This window comes from Podarcis pityusensis (assembly GCF_964106645.2).
Source record: "Podarcis pityusensis genome assembly, chromosome: 4".
NCBI lineage: Eukaryota > Metazoa > Chordata > Lepidosauria > Squamata > Lacertidae > Podarcis > Podarcis pityusensis.
In genome coordinates, this window is record NC_138027.1 from 8,971,234 (window position 1) to 8,980,461 (window position 9,228).

The window sequence follows — 9,228 nt, forward strand, 5'->3', positions numbered from 1 at the left end:
CAACAACAACCCAGCCTTTCTTCCACGATCGTGTTTGGCACAGTGATTCTTTCAAAAAGTGAAAGAAATCCGCTGTTGGGTCATAAACGTTGGATGGGGGAAAAGAAATGTGGGTGTCAATATTAGTGGGTTGTTCGAGTCCCCAAACTTTCTAATCTGGACTGACAGGCTGTGGCACCAAGGGAAGTAAAACTGGTTTATGGGTCAGGGTAGGTAGGAACGAAAATGGAAAAATAGCGGAGTCTCAAATGTTAAAAAATATGGCTTTGTACAGGCTGTAAATGAGGTAGACAAAATACTCCCCGTCTGAAGGAAAGATCTATGCCTTTGCCAAAATATTCTGTCCTTTAATCGCACGGTGGATAAATGGCTTTTAACAATTCGGTAAAGGTTTTGAATGTCTAGAATGGAGAATTATCCTGAACAGAACCGAATTTTATAGGGGACGTGAAAAGCGGGTTTGCTTTTCAATAGTTTTTCCAGGGGAGCTCTGTTGCAGACTTCACAGGAGTCACCGAAGGTGGAATAACTTGGAAATCGTGGAAACAGCCTTGCAGATCCCTAAATCAGACACTGTTAAGAAAAAAGAAACGTACAGAGGGAGATCCTGTTACCTGAAATGTGTACGGGACTGCAGTACTCAGCTCATTAAAAGAATGAACAGCCTCAAGTTTAATGGAAAACACTATTCTACTGTGTGAAGCTGGAATATACCTTGCCCGCCGTCGCTCCCCACAAACCCCATGGCATTTTTTCCCATTTTCTTTCCAAAGTGTGTTAAGATCCCTTGCAAAGGACCCTGGGGCAGCTTCACGGACCTCCAAGCGGAGTACAGAAGAAGTTTTTAACCAGGGCTGAAGCTCATCTGAAAGTCCTTCTCTCCAAAATCCAGTCCTACGTCAGTAGCAGAGATGGGAGAACCTGTAGCCCTCCTAATATCGCTAGACTACAACTCCCATCATCATTATCATTATTTATTCAACTTATACACCAACCTATACCCGAAGGTCTCAGGGAGGTTCACAACAAGACCCCAACGTATAAAATCAAACCAAAAGCAGTAACCCAATAACCCCTCCCCCAAAAAAGCAACATTCTAAAAGGGTGTTGGATGTCAATAAGATCAACCAAAAGGTAAAGGTAAAGGGACCCCTGACCATTAGGTCCAGTCGTGACCGACTCTGGGGTTGCGGCGCTCATCTCGCTTTATTGGCTGAGGGAGCCGGTGTACAGCTTCCAGGTCATGTGGCCAGCATGATTAACCGCTTCTGGCGAACCAGAGCAGCGCACGGAAACGCCGTTTACCTTCCCACCGGAGCAGTGCCTATTTATCTACTTGCACTTTGACGTGCTTTTGAACTGCTAGGTGGGCAGGAGCAGGGATCGAGCAACGGGAGCTCACTCCGTCGCAGGGATTTGAACCGCCGACCTTCTGATCGGCAAGCCCTAGGCTCTGTGGTTTAACCCACAGCACCACCTGCATCTCTTAGATCAACCAATTTGTTGTTGTTTAGTTGTTTAGTCGTGTCCGACTCTTCGTGACAACCTGGACCAGCGCACGCCAGGCACTCCTGTCTTCCACTGCCTCCCGCAGTTTGGTCAAACTCATGCTGGTAGCTTCAAGAACACTGTCCAACCATCTCGTCCTCTGTTGTCCCCTTCTCCTTGTTCCCCTTCTTTCCCAACATCAGGGTCTTTTCCAGGGAGTCTTCTCTTCTCATGAGGTGGCCAAAGTACTGGAGCCTCAGCTTCACCATCTGTCCTTCCAGTGAGCACTCAGAGCTGATTTCCTTAAGAATGGATAGGTGTGATCTTCTTGCAGTCCATGGGACTCTCAAGAGTCTCCTCCTTCATGGATCACTGCCTTGCCATAGTGAAGGGGCTTGAATAACTCAGAGAAGCTATGAGCTATGCTGTGCAGGTCCACCCAAGATGGACAGGTCATAGTGGAGAGTTTTGACCAAACGTGATCCACCTGGAGCAGGAACCGGCAAGCCACTCCAGTATCCCTGCCAAGAAAACCCCATGATCAAAGACAATAGATCAACCAAAGGCCTGGTTATAAAGGAACGTTTTTGCCTGGCACCTAAAGGTGTATAATGAAGGTGCCAGGTGAACATTCCTGGGGAGAGCAATCCACAGACGGGGAGCCACTGCAGAGAAGGCCCCGTTCTCGTGTTGCCACCCTCTGGACCTTTCGAGGAGGAGGCACACGAAGGAGGGCCTCAGAAGATGATCTCAGGGTCCGGGTAGGTTCATATGGAAAGAGGCGGTCCTTGAGGTATTGCGGTACTGAGCCATGTTCAGAAGTGAATGCAGCCCTCAGGCTGGAAAATGCTGGGCTGCTTCTGCCACCGGCGACACCTCTTGCATTTCTGCACTTGCTGCCTGGGCTCAATCTTTGCTGCTAATTCCTCCTCTTGGCAAAGTCAGAAGGCGTATGAGCACGTGTACGCCGTACGGTGCTCTGGAGGGTAATGGCTTCCCAGGGAATACGGCGCTCTCCGCTATGTTTCTTCCACCTTGACCCAGAGGGATTTCCTCCGTATGTAACGGGACCTGGCTCTACCATCCATGAGTGAGAGAATATAATACGAGCTGTCAAGTCGCATTAACTGCAGATCCAGCCGTTCGTGACCCCGGGGCCTGGTTTGCAAACTGCAGCAATCTGTGGCGTATCACAACATGGATACTTTCGCTAACGGATGCCTGTCGTTTTTCGGGGGGGGGGAGGGCGGCGAGGGTGTGCTTTGAGAACGCCTCTTTGAAGTCCTTTCCTCATCTCGAAGTGTCTGGCGGGGTTGGGGGAGGGAAGAGCGGCAGGAAATTGTTCCTAGCCTGAAGGGAGAAGTTTGGAACAGGAATCCAAATTCTCTTCACCTAATAACACTTAATGGTTCCCACCCCCCCACCCCCAAATCGCCCTTTCTCATCCACGGAAGAAAGAAAACGATGCAGGAACACACCATCCACAGATGGCCGACTTCTTGGTATATAATAATCACAAAGCTACACCTGGAATCTGTTCCTGGTTTTACCATGGGAAGCAAGGGGCTCCTCTGATGTGTTGAGGTACTCAGTCCTCTTTGTGCTTAGAAATTACGGTCGCCTGGGTCTGGCGGTTCTTCGCGGCGTATGGGAGATGTTCCCAGCAAGCACCTGCTCCACGGATGTGGTCCTGTGAGGGGTGGGGGGAAAGCAACTGAGTGGAGGCCGGTCCATTCATGTCCTGAACCCTATGGCGAAGTCATGGAGGGGATGGACCGATCCTTTATTAACAATTTCAACATAACAAAATATCAAAACATATCATATTCATTATTTCCCCCCTTCCCCCCCATCAAACCCTCCCTCCCCCCCGAGACTTCCCTCAGCTCCTCTCTCTGATTTCTCAACACATATTATTCTCTGCATACTGCAAAATTGTATAAATCCTTAAATTATGTGTCTACTATGTAAACAGTCAATAAATTTGTGTATGTTTATTCAAAACCTGCCAAGGAGTCCAATTCATTTTGTTGTCTTTTTATTTTATTTTTTATTTTTATTAAATTTTATTAAATGTTACAAAAATATGAAAAGAAAAAAAGAAATAGAAACAATGCATAACCATACATTAAAACATTTATCTACACTATTTCCCAGAATGCAGACTAGAAAAGAAAGACAAAAGATAAAAGAAACAAGAAAAAGAATGAAGAGAAAAAATACTTTTCATAATCAATTATTCCAAATTTATACTTCAAACATTACGATATATAAATCCTAGTTAAAATATTATAAAAGACTTCCACCGCATTCACCACACGTCTCTTGGTTATCTAATTTACCTTTGTTGTCTTTTTAAGTAATTTGTAAAAAGTTCCCATTCTTCTTTGAAGTCACAGTTGTCCTTGTCTCGCAGTTTGTATGTCAGTTTCGCCAGTTCTGCATAGTTCATCAATTTCTCTTGCCACTGTTCTTTTGTCGGGGTTTCCTCATTCTTCCATCCCTTGTGCTATCAAGACTCTTGCCGCTGTTGTAGCATACATGAATAAATTCTTTATTTTTCTTGGCAGGCCTTGTGAGGGGATGGACCGATCCTAAGGAAGAGGGGGAGGAGCTCAGAGTGTCGGAGGATCAGAGGGAGGCTCCTAGTGGGTTGGGGAAGCCAAAAGCAGGACCCCAAGAAATGTCTGAGCCCGAAGAGGGGACCAGCATGAGCTAGGGAGCAAGAACATAAGAGCAGCCTGCAGGATCAGGCCAATGGGGCATCCAGTCCAGCATCCTGTTCTCAAAAAGGCCAACCAGAAGCTGGTGGGAATGCCAAAAGTAGGACCCAAGTGCACTCTCCTCTCCTGTGGTGGCGCTGTGGTCTAAACCACTGAGCCTCTTGGGCTTGCTGATCAGAAGGTCAGCGGTTCGAATCCCCACGGCGGGGTGAGCTCCCATTGCTCTCTCCCAGCTCCTGCCAACCTAGCAGTTCGAAAGCACACCAGTGCAAGTAGATAAATAGGTACAACTCCGGCGGGAAGGTAAACGGCGTTTCCGTGCGCTCTGGTTTCCTTCACGGTGTCCCGTTGCGGCAGAAGCAGTTTAGTCCTGTTGGCCACATAACCTAGAAAGCTGTCTGTGAACAAACGCCGGCTCCCTCGGCCTGAAAGCGAGATGAGTGCTGAAACCCCATCCAGGGGTCCTTTACCTTTACCAACCAATACAGATAAGTGCTGTTGAGCTGCATCCACCATTGTGAGGTCTAAGGAGGTTATGGTGATGCCTCCTCAGCTGTTGCCATTGGCTGTGGACTGCCTGTGATGTCACAAAAGCACATGGCAGCTGTGCTGATATAAAGGCGGTCCACTCCCTCTTCCCTGGCAGAACGCAGGGGCCAACAGCTGTGGTTGTCAGCACTGGGTGGTCTCCTTCCATGTGGAGGTGAACTGGCCAGTGAAAGGAGGTGAGCAACAAGGAAGACCAGGCAGCTATGTTTATGTGAATGTGTGTACAGTTTACAAAAGGAAGTGGCATTGAGTCACCATTCTCTAGAAGCAAACAGGCCATGTTCTTAATGCTGTTAAGGGAAGGGCAAAGAAAACTCCAGGGGTCCTTTTTGTTTACCTTTTATCATTCAGAATAATATTAATAATAATAAATTTTATTTATACCCCGCCCTCCCCAGCCAAGACCAGGCTCAGGGCGGCTAACAATAATAAAAACAAGTTGATTAAAATACAATTTAAAAAATACAACATTAAAACATTAAGATACAGCCTCTTCACAGGAGGAGAAAGGAAAAAGAAAGAGGGAGGGAATCAAATTGGCTCCAAGCCAAAGGCCAGGCGGAACAACTCTGTCTTACAGGCCCTGCAGAAAGAAATCAGATCCCGCAGGGCCCTGGTCTCATGAGGCAGAGCGTTCCACCAGGCCGGAGCCAGTGTTGAAAAGGCCCTGGCCCTGGTTGAGGCTCATCTGACTTCCTTAGGGCCCGGGACCTCTAGGGTGTTGCTATTTATGGACCTTAACATCCTCCGCAGGGCATAACGGGAGAGGCAGTCCCATAGGTACGAGGGTTCTAGGCCATGAAGGGCTTTAAAGGTCAAAAGCAGCACCTTAAATCTGACCCTGTACTCCACCGGGAGCCAGTGCAGCTTGAAAAGCACTGGGTGAATATGCTCCCATGGCAGAGACCCCGTGAGGAGCCTCGCTGCAGCATTCTGCACCCGCTGGAGTTTCTGGGACAGTTTCAAGGGCAGCCCCGCGTAGAGCAAATTACAGTAGTCAAGCCTGGAGGTGACCGTCGCATGGATCACTGTGGCCAGGTCAGGGCGGGAAAGGGAAGGGACCAACTGTGGAGGAAGAACATAGCCATTGGGGCTAGTAACCCCTGAAAGCCTTCTCCTCCATGAGTTTCTGCTCTTTCACAGCCATCCAAGATGGCAGCCATCACTTCCTCCTGTGGCAGGGAGTTCCATAGTTTAACAATGCGCTGCGTGGAAAAGGACTTATATCTGTCGCAAATCTTCCAACATGCAGCATCATTGTCTGTCCGGGGGTCCTAGTGTTAAGAGAAAGGGGGGGGGCTTTCCCCTATCCACTTTCTCCCTGCCGTGTCTACTTTTATAAACATCCATCATGTGGCCTCTTACTCGCTTTTTCTCTTAGTTGAAAAAATTCCCATTCATTTCTCCTAGCAGTGTGTGCCGTCTCCTAGCAGCGCAGCAATAAAACTACTCGCATATTTGCAAAGCTAAGCAGGGTCCGGTATGGTTCGCAATTGGATTGGGGACCGCGTGTTGAGATTCCTGCGTTGCAGGGGGTTGGACTAGATGACCCTCGGGGTCCCTTCCAACTCTACAATTCCACAATTGTATGAGATTTGATTGCTGCTCCACCTGGGAATAATGCTGTTTCCTATACAGTGGTACCTCGGCATAAGTACTTAATTCATTCCGGAGGTCCGTTCTTAACCTGAAACTGTTCTTAACCTGAAGCACCACTTTAGCTAATGGGGCCTCCTGCTGCCGCCGCACCGCTGGAGCACGATTTCTGTTCTCATCCTGAAGCAAAGTTCTTAACCTGAAGCAATATTTCTGGGTTAGTGGAGTCTGTAACCTGAAGCGTATGTAACCTGAAGCATATGTAACCCGAGGTACCACTGTATCTCTACACCCTTCAAACGGCAGATACCTTCACACAAAGGACTGTCCTCTGCTCGCTTCTCTGCTGGAGCTGTTCCCGAACCTTAGATCTGCTTTTGAAAACGAAATACTCTCTTTTCCTGCGTCCTATTTCCCCCCCTCACCCCCCACTTACTTCTCTCCTCCTGCCGCATGTTAATGGGCCCATTTCAAAGGAGATTTGGTTTCGACAGGGGCAACTGCCCGGTAACTGTGATGATGGCTCCCAGCGAGCTCTCTCGGCCTGCTGTGGCCATGCGAAGCTGAGAACTTCCATTTCTCACATTTCTTCCTCCGCCTCGGACGGCTGTTGGCTTTTCAACGCCTGGGTTTTGAGAGAGCTGCTGCTGTTGCTACATCAGCCACAGCTGTCAGGGTGAGAAACGTCAATGGCATGGCTGAGGAAGTCTGAAAGAATGCAGCTTTGGGAAGACAGACCTTTTGGTTTTAAAGATAAACTCAAACAGGCCCAAATGCTTAGGGCAGGGATGGCAACTTTTTTCTATCCCAAGGTCTGCATTCACTTGTGGACAACCTTGGAGAGGGTCGCATATTACTGGCTAGTAGCAGCTAGGTAAAGGTAAAGGGACCCCTGACCGTTAGGTCCAGTCGCGGACGACTCTGGGGTTGCGGCACTCATCTCACTTTATTGGCCGAGGGAGCTGGCGTACAGCTTCCGGGTCATGTGGCCAGCATGACTAAGCCGCTTCTGGCGAACCAGAGCAGCACACGGAAACGCCGTTGACCTTCCCGCCGGAGTGGTACCTATTTATCTACTTGCGCTTGATGTGCTTTCGAACTGCTAGGTTGGCAGGAGCAGGGACCGAGCAATAGGAGCTCACCCCGTCACAGGGATTTGAACCGCCGACCTTCTAATCGGCAAACCCTAGGCTCTGTGGTTTAACCCATAGCGCCACCCGCATCCCATAGTAGCAGCTATCAAGAGCCTATTATTATTATTATTATTATTATTATTATTATTATTATTATTCATGCTCCATCTTTTTCCCTGACAGGGACCCAGGAAGCCATACAGATAAAAGTAAGAACAGATAAAAACACAGGAAAAAGCCCATCATTTTTTTTTTTTAAAAAAAAAACTAATTAAACATAGATCTAATTAAAGCTATCTATCTAATGTACCTTGGAAGTCGAACGGAATCCATTCTGGAAGTCCGTTCAACTTCCAAAACATTCAAAAACCAAATCACGGCTTCTGATTGGCTACAGGAAGCTCCTGCAGCCAATCAGAAGCCATGAAAGCCCCGTTGGACGTTCAGGTTCCAAAAGAACGTTCACAAACTGGAACAATCACTTCCGGGTTTGCTGCGTTCCGGAGCCAAAACGTCCGAGTTCCATGGTGTTCGACAATCAAGGTATGACTGTACTAAAACCATACAAACAATTACAATAATAACAATAGGACGCTGTCTCTTTCATTCAAAGCAGTCAGTTCCCAAAAGCCTGTTGGAACAATGTTTTCACCTGCTGGGTGAAAGACAGCAAGGAGGGAGCCAGTCTGCCTTATCCAGGGAGGGAGTTTCAATTTACAGATCTTCCATTTGTATATTTGTATGTTTTAAAGCGATCCAAGTTGGTGGACCTCACTACCCCTGGCAAGAACAAATTCCATAGCTTAACTATGTGTAGTGTGAAGAATTTAAAACATGACAGTCAACGTGAGTATTTTGTCAAAGGAAAGAGGTGAGTGACACTCTGTGAAACTCAGCAGCTCACCAGGGAAGCGTTTAGGAAGCTGGCCTCCGCTTGAGTGAAAGACTACAGGCCCAGTAGAGAGATCAGCAGAGCTTCTGAGACTCAGCTACAGGAGAGAGAGAGAAAGGTCAGCATCCATCATCAGTGTTACCCATAAGGGCCATGCTCCATCTCCATTATCGGGGACAGTATTTTTTATTTTGTTTTATTTTTATTTTATTTTTTGTAAATAATTTTTATTTGATTTTTCAAGTGTAAAATTATAACAGTATCAAATATAGTGGTACCTCTGGTTGCGAATGGGATAATTATTATTATTATTATTATTAGTTATTATTATTTATTATTTATACCCTGCCCAGTTTCCCCAGCCACTCTGGGCGGCTCCCAATCAAGTGTTAAAAACGGTACAGCGTTAAATATTAAAAACTTCCCTGAACAGGACTGCCTTCAGATGTCTTTTGAAGATAGGATAGCTGCTTATTTCCTTTGCATCTGAAGGGAGGGTGTTCCACAGGGTGGGCGCCACTACCGAGAAGGCCCTCTGCCTGGTTCCCTGTAACCTCACTTCTCGCAATGAGGGAACCACCAGAAGGCCCTCGGCACTGGATCTCAGTGTCCAGGCTGAACGATGGGGGCTCCGTTCTGGAGCAACGTTCACAACCTGAGAGGAATGCTACCCGCATCTGTGCACACGCAGGTCGCGATTTTCTGCTTCTGCGCATGCGCGTGGCATCATTTTGTGCGTCTGCGCATGCGCGAGTGGTGAAACCCGGAAGTAACCCTTTCCGGTACTTCCAGGTCGCCACGGGACGCAACCTGAAAAGACGTAACCTGAACCGAGCGTAACAAGAGG

The 9,228-nt window shown here is 47.7% G+C and overlaps 1 long non-coding RNA gene across 2 annotated transcripts; it reads left to right on the top strand.

Moving 5' to 3' along the window:
- The first annotated feature begins 4,650 nt into the window (after window positions 1-4,650).
- On the top strand, window positions 4,651-8,666 carry LOC308475419. 2 transcript variants are annotated; one of them, XR_013985172.1, is made up of 3 exons: window positions 4,651-4,936; window positions 6,851-7,032; window positions 8,242-8,666. It is a non-coding gene; the product is annotated as an uncharacterized lncRNA (long non-coding RNA). The 2 variants fall into 2 exon arrangements; XR_013985173.1 differs by lacking the exon at window positions 6,851-7,032 and having other exon boundaries at window positions 4,652-4,936.
- The last annotated feature ends 562 nt before the right edge of the window (window positions 8,667-9,228 follow it).